The sequence below is a fragment of the Chiroxiphia lanceolata genome, chromosome 14 (assembly GCF_009829145.1).
Source record: "Chiroxiphia lanceolata isolate bChiLan1 chromosome 14, bChiLan1.pri, whole genome shotgun sequence".
NCBI classification, from domain to species: domain Eukaryota; kingdom Metazoa; phylum Chordata; class Aves; order Passeriformes; family Pipridae; genus Chiroxiphia; species Chiroxiphia lanceolata.
This window is the reverse complement of record NC_045650.1, coordinates 5,687,283-5,704,053: the sequence shown is the minus strand read 5'-3', so window position 1 is coordinate 5,704,053 and position 16,771 is coordinate 5,687,283. Positions and strand designations below refer to the sequence as shown.

The following is a 16,771-nucleotide window of genomic DNA, read 5'->3' as shown; positions in this document are numbered from 1 at the left end:
GACTACAGTATGTGAAGAAACTGTATAGGATAAAGGAGAAAAATAACCATACCTCATCTACTACCTCTGTTCTGAGTCAACAAACTAGAGGAAGAAGCAAAAACTATCAGGCTTTAGTAAGAACTGTCCTGAAGGAGCTGCTTCAAGCCCCGGTCCATTGAATGTGGAATTCCATGGAGTTACAAGCACAAGGCAACTTCCTTTTCAAGTAAAGGAAGGGTTTTTAGAGCAGTCTGGAGAGAGTTGAATTAACACATCTTAGTCCTTAGATATTTATTAAAGGTATGTTAATAGGCACCTGTATTTTAATACTCTTTTTCTGAGACACTGTGTATTCAAATACTGAAACACTGAACTCCAGTACAAACGCCTCATAGCGAGAAAGTGCATAATATTGATATAATCAAAACTTGGGCCCCTTCTAAGCTTTCTCAGGGTAAGACACAGCAGACTGACAGTGACTTCACAATTTTGCAGTGTAAGTTTATTTGACATAATATTCATCTGATATGTTACAAGCTACAATATCATTTCTGCAGAATAGTCAGAATACAGTTAATTAGCAAAGCGCTGACCAGGCATAAACCCAGATCCCTCTAAAATGGGAAGATGACAGTAAGCTGATCCTGCAAGTTTGCTATGTTTTTAATTGTCTGCTTGTGGCAAGCTTGCCCAATATTGATGTGTTTGCATGGTGCAGGCACCAGTAGGTTTCCTAAAAACTTCCCCCCAGAAACCTGAGGTAAACCTGACTTCATTTGTGCAGATAAAATGCTGTACATCCTGCATGAACCACGTTGTTGGGATTTTTCTTGGGTTTTGTGTTTGGGGTTTTTTTTGGTTTTTGTTTTTTTTTGTTTTAAGGCATCCGTGGTAAAAGGTCTTAAATACCTGAATTCATTCAGCTAATCTCAGGGAGGCAGAAGATCACTGCAATTTTGCTTTGTCCTTTCAAAAAGCCCACAGATTTTGCTGACAGGCTTCTGCTCCCAGCTTGCAGTAATTGGTGGCAAACACAAAGCTAATTCCTTATTACACAGTATTTTCAGGGGGTTAATGGCTAAGCTGTTGAATGCAAAATAGTAAACCAATGAAGTGGCTCCTAGGAGAACAAAGATCAGTAATTCACATTCTCCAATGCTGCATTTCTGGTTTGTGTTTCTTATCTCTGTTCTCCTTTTTGTAGATTCACTTTATGTAAAGTAATGCATAACTAAAAGCTGTCAATAGTAGGTTGACATAGAACACAGTGAAGATTTGGTTATTGGTATCCAAGTTCTGTATGTTCATTTGTGTCTGTAGCTGTTAGGAACTCATAGTGTAGAAGAATTTTTAAAAGGGGAGACCTGAGAAAAATGAGTTATTTGCAGCAGTAGAATGGACATTTCACTCAGAGGAGCAGAATGAGAGAAAATTTAACACTTTTATCAAAGTTGTCTAGCTGCAATAAAAGAAAGTCATGATATTTTTCAAATCAGAAATAACCCCTTTTAATTTTATGGTACATCTGAAGCTGGGGATGTAGAATGGAGAGAGCTGCACGTCCAACAGCTGAACCAGCACCTTTAGCCACTGCACTACCATCTGTTTATTGTTTTGTTTGTGGGGGTCGATGCAGCTGTGTGAGAGAGGTTGGGTTATTTATGAATAGCAATGCTAACAAATTAATGACATAACAAGCCTGCTGCAAAGGCACTGACCTTTTGAAAGCAAGAGCAGTAGCACAAAAAGGTTGACTTTATTAGAATCTATTAGTTGTTTTCACAGCCAGTCCCAAGGGTGGAATTTCAGATAAGCGAGAACTGCAGAGCACCTGATGAGTCATTAGGAAGGTAAATCCCATTTCATAAGAAAAATTGTATGTCTGATAGCAAGATCACATGCATGAACAGTATCTTCACTGTTCTCAATGCTTTATGTTAATTTGAGCAAAATGTTGGAGGTTTTGTTTTGTTGGGTTTTTTTTTTGTGCAATAAATATTTCCAAATACTAAAATTAGGGTGAGTTGCCATTTTTAAATCAGTGTACTGTCCCAGAATGATTTTGGAGAGCTTCCCAACTGACTTCTCTACAGGTTGTTGTTGTCAGCTGCCAGACCTCGGGCTACTTTTGTCACTTTTATCCTTATGTCTTTTTTTTAACCAGTATAATCCACAGATTTAATGTGGTGGGTTGGGGTTTTTTTGGTTGTTGGGTTTGTTTGTTTGTTTGTTGGGGGGGTTTTGAGTTTTTGTTTGTTTGGTTTGTTTGTTTGTTTTTATGAGCATTGTCCTTTAGTGTATTTGCTGAGCAGAAAAGGGATGAAGGTACATGAGAACTCTTGAGGATATTTAACATGACCCTTAAATATTTGGTTTTGAAGTTTCGGATGATTTGTACTTTGTCAATTTGACTTAAAATTACTGCTCATACTATTTTCTGTTGGAAAATACCATATTCTAGATCAATAGAAAGTTCTCTGTGATGTACATTTTTCCTGACATTCTACTGAATTGTTTGCCATGTATCCTGTTATGGATGTGTGATTAGTGCTTGTAAGAACAGTTTTGTGTGTCACATTCCAATAGTCCTTTTCTCCCCCAGTCCTGTTTCTGATGAAGTCTGTGAGAATACAGACTTGGATTTTGAACTTCACCACCATCATTATCTTGTATTTCCATATGGAAATTGCTTTTCAGGACTTCAGCTGAGACTTTGGGATGCCCCTTCTAGTTCTGTGTGCATTTTCAAGTGAGGTGAAAGCCTGCTTTTTGTTTCAACAATTATTTTTGGGTAGCTGAAATGGAGAAAAGATGATGTAGATATATCTATCTCTATATATTTTATAAAAATAAACTTGACAATGAAGGAAGTGAAAGAATATGATTTGTGGCTCATCCAAAAAGATGATTTAACCCTTAAAAGTGTCATGCCTATTGAGCAAAAAAATGTCTGCTTTTTTTCTCACTGAATCAGTTAATGGAAACAATTAGGATGCCTATTTTGTGTGATGATCATGGATGAGAAGATTCCCAATATTGGACCAAAAAAGAAAAAAAAGCCTGCATTTTGTTTACCTTCCTGAGATGATCAGTGCTTTCAGAATGCAAGGTTCACTTTCAAAGCTCTTATGAATATTAACAGACTTGAAATGTCTTAGAAATATTTAGGGCAAGTAAAATTCCACAAGGATCAGTTTATTCATTATTTCCCGACTCCATAGGATAATTATGTTGACTGATTCCTTACTAAACAATAAGTCAGTGTGCTTAAATTCAGTCAAATTAAGTTAGTTGAAGAGTTTATCTGCTTATATGTGTAATTCTTTTATGGAAGTTTAAGGCAATTTCAGAGGAATGGCTTGTTAAGCCATAGTGGAGTAGAACACACTTCATGGGAATTGTATTGTTGGTTATTCTTTTAATTTTTAAAAATATCACAAATGCTTTTCCTTAAAATTTGACACATCTAAAGCTTAACAGTGTTTGCTAAATATTTTACAATCTGGGTAAGGAAACTTTACAGGACGGTGACCAAAACCACTAACACTCCTTACATATGCAATCAGCAAGACTTGCAAGATGAAGGGGTAAAAAAAAAGCATGAGAGACCCTTGAGCTTAGTTTTCATGAGGAAGGAAGCCCACGAATTACCTGAGCCATGTGGGGGTAAATGAGGCAGAACTGCTTTGCTTTTTGATTTTTATTTCAGAGATGGGGCTTTTAGTAAAAGACTACTCGTATTCAGGGGTTTTTAAGTCATTTGAGGATAAAAAGTAAAAAAAATTGTGTAAAAAGAATTCCCGGTGAAATGTGAGAAAAGGTGGAATCTCACAGAAAATGTGAAAATAAACCTGTGAGAGGTGAAAGACCGAAATGAGCCTGGAAGAGTTTTTTTTCTTTATTCATCCTGGTGTTCTCCTCCAAAAGAATGAAAAGATTGACTCTAAAGTCACAGCAAATGTGACTGATCTGATGTTGTTGTATCAACAGCACAATGGTGCATAATCCACAGATTGGGTGGTTCAGGATAACCAGACAAAACACACGTTAACTGTCACAGGAGAAACCTTTGGGTTTAAAAAAATGGTAAATATTGTTTCAAGTGAAACACAGTTCAGGCAAAGATCAGGGTTATAAACCCCCATTTGAGGAATGTTGCTCTTATTGTGTATTATTGTCTAGAAAAGAATGACTTCAACAGAGACAAGACAGCTTGATTTAACTTCATATAAACTTCTTAGTGTATTGCATTCATTAATCTTGGATGTTATCTCTAAAAATAGCACTTGAAAGTGCCTATCAATTAGATTTTATGACATGAAAATGTCATTTCTGAAAGAATTGGATATTATACGAGATATGACAGTGCCCAGAACCAAATTGGGAGCAAAACATTTCTATCTTTCCCTTAGGCATGGGCTGAACTATTACTTTGGATATAGGTTAAGTTATATAGACTTAATAGCTGGTTCATTTTGTTTGGTTTGGTGTTGTTTTGTTTGGTTTTTCGTTTGACTGATTTCAAGGTCATTAAAGTACCATTCAAAAGGTGTATCCAATTTCAATTGCCTGTTTTTGTACAACAGATTAAATTCAGGAATGAGAGAGATTGTAAATCAAGCAGAATTATCATAAATGTGTGTAATTTATAATGTAGTAGAAAAGATAGGAAAGATGTTCTGAAAAGTGGTTTCTTGTGGGCATATGGTAAATTAACATTAAAAAAAACCCTAAGCACATGTTTGTGTTAAAATTTATAAAGGATGGTTAAGTCATAATAAAAAGATATCATTGTAATAATATTGCAACTGTAATAAGGATATCAAGTGCTGTACACTCAGTGAAAGCAAAATGTGGTGAAAGTCATCTGGATTGGATCCTTCATATAGTACAAATATTTTCAATCATTAATGGTTTCCTGTTATTGCATTGAGTCCCAGCTCAGTGTACATGGAACTGAGGGTCATTGAAGGTGCACAGAACTGAAGCCGAAAACTTCTATCCTTGAGTTTTACTGGGATTTTGATTTAACTGCAAAGGAGTTCTAGAGTTGCTGATATTACCTGAGATCTGTGAATTTGCTTCTGTTCACTTACACTCTTGCATTTGGTGTTCAAATGTATTTTATGCTGGAATTCAGCACAGAGAAGAACAGAGCTGTGAGCAGTCCAACAGGTTGGAGCTGGCTCTACTGAGAGATTAATGCAAATAAATGCACTAGTTCTCCCTGGTCAAACTTTTTACAGTTCATCTGTTTGCACTGAATACAATGGCTAAAAAAATAGTAAGTAAAAATTACTGTATAATGTTGAAGTTAAAGTGGTTTGGTTTTTTTTCAGCTAAATCTTAATGTGAGAAAGGATGATGTCTTTTTCTTGTCTATGCTATAATTTTTACCATACTGGGTCATCTCAGCTGTTCTCAACTTCCTCTTGAACTGAGGGATTTTATGTTTCTTTTTCTTAAAGATAACTAAATAAAACTAGAAATCCATTCAGTGACGTTTTGGAATCAAATACTTTTCATTCTGTGTTCTCTGCTTACACATATGCTGGAGGAGGAGGCTTCTTTTGGCAAGTGAGATGAAAAAAGAACTGAATTTGCAGGAGTCTCTCGGTGCTCCCAGTGCATCAGATGATGAGCTACTTGCAAAGTCTTGCTGAAAGTGAACCTGCAGGTGCATCTCCTCACTCAGACTCTAATTTTGTGATTTTATTGGAGTCCAACAGCACTTGGGAAATGGCACTGCCATTGCAATACAACAGGGTGTTGTGCTGTTCAGGGCAGGATTTGGTTCAGTATTTCCTGTGATCAGATTTAAAGCTGCAAAAGCTTGAAGAAAAGCTACCTGGCCAGCACTTGCTCACTGAGGATTTTTCTTTCAAAGCTTTTGTATCTACTGAGAGTTAAATGGGGGTCAGTGGAGAATTTAAAGTTGAGAATTAATTAGAGTAGGGTGAAGCAGTAAAACACTTGGTGGAGGAAATCATTGAAGACATCAGTGAAGGGCAGAGAAGTCAAATATTAAAAAGAGGTAAGTTATTGTAGAAAATATACTAAGATGACACTGTGAGAGTCCCATCTAGTCATTCTTAGCATGAAACAATATGTTGGAATTATATGTGTCAAGTACATAAGATTATGGCCACTCATTACTTGAAAATAGTGGCAGAAATATCTGTGTGATCTGGTAATACACAATAACTGAATTGGAGAGAACTTATTTTGCTAATAAGTCAACACATTCTTTAGAAATTTAAGGGAAAGAGAAAGCCTTTAAAAATTTTACTTGAATATTTTACAGAATAACACAGCTAATATTGTGCCTTACTATTAATTAATAACCCCAAATTTGGTTATCAGGTGGAATCCTGGCACCACTGAGATCGATGGTAAAAATTCTGTTGTCATATTGGGAAAATAATTTTATTGGGAGAATAATTTCATACTTTTAATCAGTTTTTGCCAGATATATGGTGCCTTTACACATTCTTTTTTTTTTTATCTTGAATTAATCTGTCACACTAGAACATGTTGTGAATGTCAAAGGATACTGTATATCAGCATACATAGTGATACAGAAGGAATTAGCATATTCTCATGAAAGATAATAACGTAATGTTAGGAAATCAGTCCTAGACATGTCAATGATGAGTGACAGGAACTCACATTGCACTGGATAGGCAGATGTTATGAATAATAGTTTGCTTAGTGAGTGTAGACATTTCTGTGTCTCAGCTGGGCCTGCAGGTTTCAAAGGAAGGTCTCAAATGCTTATTTTTCTTTCTATTGCATCTTGATTAGCTTGATGCAAACTGAAGATTGGAGGGAGATGATATGGACTGTGCTAAAGGAACTGAAGATAATCAGTAAACGTAGTCTTTCAACCATTCCTCTCCCCAGTCATCCTTTAAGCCAATACAGCTGTGGTTGGATTTGTGGAATGTTTTAAAGCCCATCTGCACTCACACCTGAGCCCAAGCTGAATGTACTTACTTAATCTCATGTAGACTTGATTTATATGGTGGTAGGCGACGAAAGAGTGAACTGGGAAAGAATTTAATTCTAGTCCTTGGCATGTTGCCATTAGTAAAAAAAAAAACAAAACCAAAAAACCTCAAAATGTGGTGTCCTGTTGTGACTCTTTATTTCCCTTCACCATAGGACAGCTTTCTGGATTCCTCTTCCTTCTTTCTTGTGAAATGGAAGACAATCACAAGACAACCTCTAATGGAGTCTCTGCTGAATCCTGCCATCAAGAGGACACTGATTTCTGACTTCCAAAGCTCCCTCTTGGAGACTTTCTTGCATTAAATAATATTTGGAGGAAAACTAGCTTTTGAATGTCACAGTGTTGCTTATTAGTGGTTGGTAGGTGTCAATGTGCTAATAGACACCTAGACTTCAAAAAAAAAAAATCAATAAATCTCAGCAGCAAAGAGAAAGTTTTGCTGTTTGCATTATTCTGGCTGCAGCACAGTGGATCTGAGGAACCCAGGGGTGGGAGAGAGAAATGGTGCTTTCAATAAGGAATACTGGTGGGAGAAAAGGGAGGGACAGGAATAGTGTCTGCAAAGAAAATATAACAAGAAGAGAGCTTTTAGCTCAGCCAGGATCACAGAGAACATGGAGAGGATGCAAAGGCAGACCACAGAACTGATGAAAGCAAGAATTCTTTCAGTTCTTCTAAGTGAACTGTAAAAGATGTGTTGGAACCAGAAAGCCATTGAAAAGTCATTTCATTGACATCCCAGAGGAGAAGACCCATCTTGAACAGGTGTGGTAAGCACTTAACCCATTTTATTTTTGTATTTTTTTCTATCATATGCTTCATTTTCTTTCACTGGCAGCGGTCATTGTTCTCACACCTGCTCTGATGTGACAATAACATGTACAATAAAACCTTGCCAGGGAATTTATAAAACTTTTTTGGTAAACTTGTATGCTTGATGTTAGCAAAAAGTGAAAGTATTACCGCTATTTTTTTATTACTTCAATCAAGTAAAATATTAATTAATATTTTGAATATGATAAATAGTGGTGCTTGTTCTTTCTTCCGCCCTCAAAATTAAAGATGCATTGCATCAGTGATAATCTTGATAAAAAAATAATCTCTTTTTATGAAAGTCTTTTGCTGTTTAAGCAGAGGAATGGATTCAGAGTGAATAAAAGCTTTAAATCTGTTTTAAATGTTTTCGCTTTTTTTACGACCCAACATTACAAAGCCAGTAGACAAAGTAATAAACTCTGCATGTTTCAAATATTCTCCACTCTCTTCTGATTATCCAAGTGTAGCTTTATTTTCCTATTCACTTGTTGTCAAGGAATTCAGAGTCATTAACAACTGATGTCTGAAGGTGCCATCAGCCCAGTGACTTCATGGTGTCAATAAAATTTGTACAAGGCTCCAATCTCAGAAACTACTGTATTGACTCAGTCTAAATAATGTAATATTACCTGAGACAGTAAACCAAGAACATTTAGGGAATCTTGTTAAAGAACAAGTAAAATGCTAAGAAATTTTATTTTCTAGAGGGAGATAAAAGTCTGGAGATGAACAAAGATTATGTCTGACCTCTGAGATTTCATGGCAGAGCATTTTTATTGACCAGTTCTTTTTAACTGTGGTGGTAGAACCAGGGATATGGTGTTTGTCAAGGCCTTGCCAACTCATGCTGTGTTGTGTTTCTTTGCCTGCAGCTAAGTTTATTGCTCACTCAAAGCCTAAAATAAATAATAAAATAGAGCGAATGTAATCTTGGAAAAAAACACAACCCCCCAAGAAATTGGACTATGCAGTCTACTAAGGCTTTCTGAATAAACATGAATCTAAACACTTGAATTTAGACAAAATACTATTCCTATTTCTGTAAATGATCCATCTTTCTCACACAAAGAATTAAAAAGTGTTAAACTCTCTTATTAAAGAGCTCATACTGTGGGATTCTAATGATCTCTCAATATTTTGTGGCCTCAGAAACCATTTCCTCTTCTTTTCTAAAGAAAGCTGTTGAAACTTAAAACAAGCTCCCCCATGCACATCTGCAAACAAGTCAAAATAAACCTTTGCTTAGATGACTTTTGGTCTAGGACTATCAAAATTTTCCATTTTAGATTAAAATCTTTAGTTCTTTAGATGAAATAACTTTGGTTCTTTAGGTGAAACTGGATGAGCAAGAAAAAGCCAACAGTAGCAGAACAGTATTGTTAAAATATGCTGTTCATCTCTGCTTCTAGAAGATCAGTAGATAAGACTAAGTATAATAAAAATAAAAGATATTGTATTTCTGGGGTAGGGGATGAAACCACTAAGTGTAACCACTCAGGGCATATGACCCGAGCTTTGCCTTTGAATTCTGTTGTCATAAAACCAAACTCAGAAAAAGGAAAAAATCCAGCCTTTTGAGGTATGATTACTTAAGCATTTTGCCAAAAGAAAAGTATAAATATTATAAAACTGAAAATGCAAATTTTGAAGAACTAGAACATCTGGTGCCAATTGCTTATAATTATTTTGCAAATGATGTTTTTCCCAGTGGCATTATATTGTTCTAATTGATTTCCCAATATTTGACAAACATATAAACACACAATGCATGCCAATCATTAAAATTACTCTAATAATAAAAAACACCTCAGCATTTGCACTGTTAAGCAGTGAAATTATTTGGCAGGTTAGTTATCAAAGAAATGTCTTGCTGAAGCTCATGCAGACATTTCTGGGTTATTCTTGGTGGAACAGATGTGCAAGTGAGCAACCTGTGTTTATATTTGTTGTGCCAGTGACACAAGGAAAAGTAGAAGAGGTTCTGGAGTCAAAATGTAAACACCCAGTTAGGAAGTCGGCGCTTTGAAAGTTTTCCAGACAGAAAGATGGAGATGCAGCATTTGAAGGTGTAGCTGAGGAAGTGAATATACTCTGTGGAAAATGAATGAGCTTCATTAGAAAATGGAGGAATTCTTTAAATAAAGGACTAGGCAGAGAAGGAATAATAAAAATTAAATTGAATTACTGGACTTAAATACAGAGAGAAAAACAAGGAAATCTGTATTAGGTGAAGATGCCTTTAGTTTTTGTGACTTAGACCTTGTGGCCATATCAAGTTTTAAAAATTTATGGTTTTGTTTTACAGCTGCAAAGCAGATTACACCAACACAGGAAAAGAGTTTTAGTAATTTATATACATTATCCTACAACCAGATTATAAGCATTTGAATGTGCTGTCCACAAAGCAAACCCATCAAATATTTAAAGGAAGATGCCAGCAAGAAATGTGATTTATAGAGGACCTTGAGTGTGAATAAGTTTCCTGGTAAGTGTTTTGATCAGAGTAATGATTTTTACTGTTTAAATAGTTACATTGATGCAATCTCTATGATGAATATTTAGACTGCAATAAAATAAAAGTATGTTTATGTAAGTAAGTTAACTCTCCTATGGATATGTAAATATCTTCATATCTCTATAATGTTCCAGTCGGTTGTTATGTAGTTAAAGTAATCATGGACAAGGTCACAGGAACAAAGTTCTCTCTAATGGATTGCCTTTTACACTCTTGAGAAGTTCAGCACACAGGAATTCATGGATAAAATAAAGTGCACACCCTTGGAAAAATATTTTCTCCTACATAATGAATAGGGAGTGATGAAGAGTTTGGTCAGCAGAACAATCCTGCTAAATGTTTCCCCCAGTAGATTCTTTTGCTGTTCTGTTGGTCTGTACATTCTCCACTGAATGTTCAGCCTGAGCTGGGTGTATTTGTACAAACCACCTTGCTGATTAAAGGTCAAGTTTTATAGGGTTTTTCTTTCACTTTATAATCTTATTTACAATTTCACTGTTGCATTTCTCATTACTACTGTCATTGCAGTGTTTACAGAAGTGGTCCTGATATTTTTGCAGTAGAACTTAATACTACAGTGAATGTTGGTTTGCAAGATAGATAAGGTTCCAGTGAATCCATTCTTAAGGCATTGTGAGACTCCAGATAACACCAACAAAAATAGGTTTGGGAAAATGTAACAATAACATGCAATTTATGTGATGCTGGTGTAACTGAAGGTTATTTCTGCTAAGGATGGTAATAGCAACAGAAACTTACTGTATTGACAAAAAGTACAGTAAATTTCTATCCTATGTAAATGAGTTGTCTCTGTAAATGAGATATGTGAGTAAATATCAAGTCTGCACAAAGAACCCTGTGTATGTGTGATGTGTGTGTTTATGTACGTCCACCAAGGACAAGCAGAAATAGAAACTGGATTTTGAGTTTAGGAGTGGTTCATACTTTCCTTTCCTCAATTTTCTCTAATACTCTGATGACAAAGTGCCAACTCTGCATGTTCAACAGTAATAGAAGCAAAAATCAATGGATTTCTTGTGAGTTTGCAAATCTTCATAGTGCCATGCCAATGTCTGAGTTCGCTGAAAGACAAAGAAGGGTCTTTTACTTTTTGAAATATTTTGGTGCATGTCGAAACTGTTTAGTGTTAATGTCTTACTGAATCTATTCTTATAAGTATTTGCTGAAAATTGGAATGTACATATCATATAAAAAGAGTGTTGCCCTGTCTGCTGCACCACTGTTCAGGTGAGTGGCAGTTTTTAAAGAGACCAAAACTTTATATTGCACATGTATTATATATATACTGCATATATACAGCACTTTATATTTATATTACATATATTTATATTACACATGGTTTGGAAAAATGACAGTGGCACATTTAAAATTGAATACTTGTGCTAGCCTTTATCAAATTCTCATTAATATTGCAGCCCTGACTTCTGCACTCAGTAAGAAACATTAGCTTGGGAAGGACAAAAATCATTGACATAAAATTCAATGAATTCACAGAAAAAGGTCTCTGTTGCCAAAAAGTTAAATTTTAAAAAAAAATTAACATTCTGAGGTTTTTGACTTTTAAGACTTTTTTTAATATAGGCATTTTAATATTTTAAAATAGACTTATGAGTTTTCATAACTGTGACTTAACTTCCCTTGCAGGTCATTTCAAAGATGTTGATACAAAGGCTGTTTTCCAGTTGTGGCTTGTCCTGTTACACTCAATTTTAACAACCTGACATGTACCCAAGACCCCTCTTGTCTTCAGGGTATGTATTCACTCTTACTTTATTGTTGGCAGTTGCATATTTGCTTCTAATAAGTTCAGGAATAATTTTCCACTCCAATTTGTTTCTCTTTTGGAATTTTAGGGATTTAATTCTGCAGTTTAGTTTAGTACAAATTCAAATATGGTATCAAAGAGCTGACATACAAGAACTTAAACTCTTAGACTGGCCAGCTTGTCGCCTTTTTTAAGTGAGAAGTGAAGAAATTCTGGTTCCACTGAAGAGGAAAAAATATTTTAGCTGTAGGACTAAGCAGACTGTGCCCAGTGCCTTGCATAATCACAATACTTGGTGTGAATTTTATTCTGTTTGTGTTTCCTTAAAACTTTCCCTGGTTCCCCTGATGTCAATACACTTAATGAATTGTAAATCAGTGCAAAATTTAGCTTCTACCTGAAGCACTAAACCAACAAAAGCAAAGCAATTCTGAATTCACTAAATCTTAATGTTGTTTTAAAATAGTTTTTAATGGGGTTAATTTCTTTAGGTTTTTCTTTCTCTCAGGGTACTATAACTTGATTAATATAGTTTCCTTTCATTTTGACATTGTAACAGGGTCTCATTAGGCCTGCAATGAAATTGAATTGCCGTCATAATATCACATCATAAAGGCATATTAACAAAATCTCTATAGACTTCTATTGGAATCATTTTTCCATCATAACCTTAATGTCATTGAAGAAGGCTCTTCCTGAGTGTAGGGAGAAAGCAGGGGAAGAAACAAACTGGCTCTGGGACTCTCATTTACAAGACCTAGATTTGTCTTGTATTTCTTCCCAGTTACAGCAAGCTAACTAGTTTAAATTTTACAAATAAGTGCTGTGTAGTATGTCAGTTATAAACCCAATCAATTCTATTGCTTATTCTTTTGGGAATTTATGTTTTCAACCCTTAACAATCTTATAAGCCAGTTATGTTTTACTCTTTTGTAGAATGCTCTTCATAACTCCTGTTCTTCTTACTTAGGCAAGTAAAATCAATGTTACCCATTTATAAAATGACAAGATATCACTGACATCTTTTGGTGGCAGGTAGGAGTTGACAAACTTTCTACTACCTTTTGATCCTTCCTTGTCTTGTCCATGAGACAGATTTTAAACTTCTTCACTAATTTCCTGGCTTTAGGTCTGGTTGCTTGACTGCATTCTAAAAAGCTGAACTAAAACTCTTTTTGCCAACTGATTACAGGGCAGAATTTAAAACTCAGGGAACATTTTCCGAAGGTTTTTGGAGACTATTGCAAAAGTTTATTTTCTGGACTGAGTTACTGTCTTTCATTACCCTTAATTGTTTTCACAGTGTCTGAGTGGGTTAATCAAGGAATAAACTCAGACAGTAGGTGGTCCATAAAGTTAGACATATATATTAAATCTTATTAATAGGAGTAACATATTTTAATGGAAATGAAAACATCTGCTTCAGAACAGATAATTTATAAAAAATCTAAATGGCTAATTAATTTCATGAAACTATGGTGTTTCTTCTACCATACTCTGTCCTTTTGCAAATGGTCTAATACATGAGAGCTTAAAGAAGTTTAGCTGTAATATCAAAATATATGCTCTAGATGCAATCTTTTCCAGTCATTCCAGAGATAGGAAAGAGGACATGGTAGGAATTGTTCAGATTCTGGTCAAATCTTTCTAGTTTTCACCAAAAGGTGAAATCCATGATTCTTCTCACTCATCTTAAAATTTTCATTAACACAGAAAAGAAGGTGGAAAGAAATGATTCCTATGAGAAGTAAATGAGTCTCAAAACTGGTGGAAGTGCCAGTCTCCAAAACAGAGTGAATGAACAAAGGGCCATTTAGGAACACCACCAATCTCCTCATTTGTAAAAAAGTCTAATTCCACAAAGCACATGTGTAAGCTTGAAGGTTTGCATAAGCAGTGGAGCTCTTCTAAATTCCTTACTCCCTCCCAGCTGGATCCACTGGGTCTGTACCTTCTATAGTGGTGTAAAGTGCCTGACAAATTTAATATTCTTCTTATTAAAACTTTTTTTGATTTTATTACTTTTTTGTCTTAGCATTTTGCTTGTTATTAAGTTTTTGTGCTGCTTGGTCACTGAACACTGCAGTTCACAGCACAGAATACAGATGCTTTGGAAGATTGCAGGCTACAAAACACAGCCTTGCAAATTGAAATATCCGAAGACATTTGCATGATTAACTCCCTGACTATCCTGGGATGATTAGATCTGCCAAAGTCGCATGTTTAAAGCATTCAACCAATTTAATCAGTCTGAAAAGGCTTAATTTATTTCCAAGTGTTTAGTGTGATTATTGGTTTAAATCATAAACAAAAGTTAACCACAACAAAAAAAAGGCTGTGGGTGGTGCATCACTTACAACTTTATGTAGCGAGGCATGCTGATATTTCATGGCATATTCTGACACCAAAGGAGAAGTATATGCATTTTTTTTTTCATATTGGCAACTGTGTATTATGTTAAAATAAAATATGTAGCAAAAAGCAACACCTCCCTCCTTAACTCAGCCCCCACTCCCCTTGCAGCCTGTATGATCACAGCCTGAGTCTTCACAGCTCCTGAACCATTGAAGGGAGTTTCCAGTACAGAACTACAGAGCTCTGAGAAATGATGTGACAAGCAGTTCTCTTTCTCCCTCATTTTCTTTCTCTCTTGAGTATTCTTCCCACTGCTTTTAAACAAGAAAGAAAATTAATTTAGGTGCTACTCAGTACTGTTTATAAGGAGCACTGAAATCCAGGAAAATGCCTAATTATAATGGGTTTTGTTGCTGTTTGACATACAGCACAAAAGCAGTCTGAACTTTTCAGAGGGCATCCTTTATGAAGACACTATTAATCCAAGGAATAATAGCATCATTTATTAACTTAGGCTGGTTATCATTCTAGGCTTTTGTGTTTTGAGGGTATCACTGAAACATTAACTGACTGGTACATGCAGTATGCCTATAAGGTAGGTAAATAATATTAGAATTGATGAAATGTGTATCCCCAAATAATTGTTTGATGGAAAATTGCCTGGTATTATTCAGAACATTTACTGAGATGACTTGGGAGATGTTTCTCAGGTTTACATTGAGAAACCAGGAGTGCTGAAGATGAGGAGTTTACCTGCTGTCAGAGAAAGCCAGTGCGAGAAGTGAGCTACAAATCATGGTCTTTATTGCTGCAGTGTGTCTTTAAATACACCACAAGTCCTTCTGCAAGGGCACCATGGGAAAACCAAAACAGGCCTTTTTTATAGCCCCATAGGGTGGTTGGGTTTTACCTGTTCTGACATCCCCTTTTAGTAAATGAGCCTTGTGGGTTCCTCTGTGCTGAAAACTGTTAATTTGTTTTGTTTCAGCACACCAGAAAGAAGGACTTTCCTCAACCTGAATTCCTCAATCATGCAGATTGATGTTTTACTTGCACACCAGGTGTCACTACTGATTTGCATGTGCTCCCCTGAGATGCAGGTGGTGCTCATGGTGCTGCTCCTGGGTCCTCCCCTACCCTGGAACAACTGGAGTGCTTAGGGGCACCCAGCTCGTGTGTTGTCACAGATATTAATGAACACACCTTGACTTCCTGCTGATTTCTTCATTTCTGCATATTCAGTTTCACAAACACAACAAGGTAAGTTTTTTAATCTCTCCCCTCAAGTGACCTCTTGGGCAGTTCAGAGTGAACGTGGTGCTCATGAAGTGTGACAGGCTGGGTTGTGGAACGATGGATGCTGCTGAGACTGTGCCACTCCAGTTCCTAAGAGTGGAAGCGTCAATGGTGAGATAAATCAAGTGGAAAAATAACCTTCAACAATGGCTCACTTAGAACATTTCAGAAAAACACTTAAATTTTTACAGTGCTGGGTAAGTAGAGAATCAATATGATCCTTACCTAATCTGTGCAGCACTCTTGTGTGTGCAAGCATGTGTAGTATTTTGGACACCACAAGGTACCAGTGTAAATTTAGAAGGCACTCTCTTTTGTTCTTGTTGTCTATTGCAATTATTTCTTTCATTTGGAAAATAAACAGATAATTTTGGGGTTTCTTCCCCAGACTGATACTGTGCTTTTAGGACTCTAACAGAGGATAATAGCAGAAAATGAGCTTCAGAATTTGCAGAGGTTGTTTGGAAAAGACTAAGATGCAGCTCAGAGGGAATAGTTAAAAGGATTCTTTGTGGGTAGTGCCACAGGTGAAATAGCCTTTGACCTGGGGAATTTTTAGTGAATTTAATTTTTTGGCAGTACCAGCTTCTTGGCAGTAATCTGGATATTAGAGGAAAAAAAAAATCCTAAATGTTTTAATAAGCAACTTTCTTCCTCCTTTCTCAGTCTCTCTGTTTAACCCAACCACCCATCCTCTCTCTTCCTAAACCCACCCTTCTGTCCCACCTGGTGTGGGCTGCCCATGGTTTTGGCTTCTCAGCAGCTCCCTGCTTCAGCTTAATCCTAAATTCCACCAATTCCAGTTGTGCAGCAAACTTTAAACTGCTGGAGAAACTTGAGAGGTGAGGGCAGAGCTGGCAGGAGGCTCAGCCATCCTGCCTGACAAAGTTTTAATTGTTCGGTCTGAGCGAGGAGCAGGGGAGTGTAATGGAACTCCAAGTGTCTCCAAATTGCTTCAAAGAGAAAGGGAATAATTTGTTTTCCTTTGCTGCTGGGGACAGGATAAAGA

General features: G+C 36.2%; 1 long non-coding RNA gene across 1 annotated transcript; it reads left to right on the top strand.

Annotated features, from left to right (window-relative positions):
• Positions 1–5,097: 5,097 nt before the first annotated feature.
• On the top strand, positions 5,098–15,720 carry LOC116793876. The gene is made up of 5 exons (XR_004359618.1): positions 5,098–5,266; positions 7,147–7,764; positions 10,116–10,295; positions 11,991–12,097; positions 15,455–15,720. It is a non-coding gene; the product is annotated as an uncharacterized LOC116793876 (long non-coding RNA).
• Positions 15,721–16,771: the final 1,051 nt, after the last annotated feature.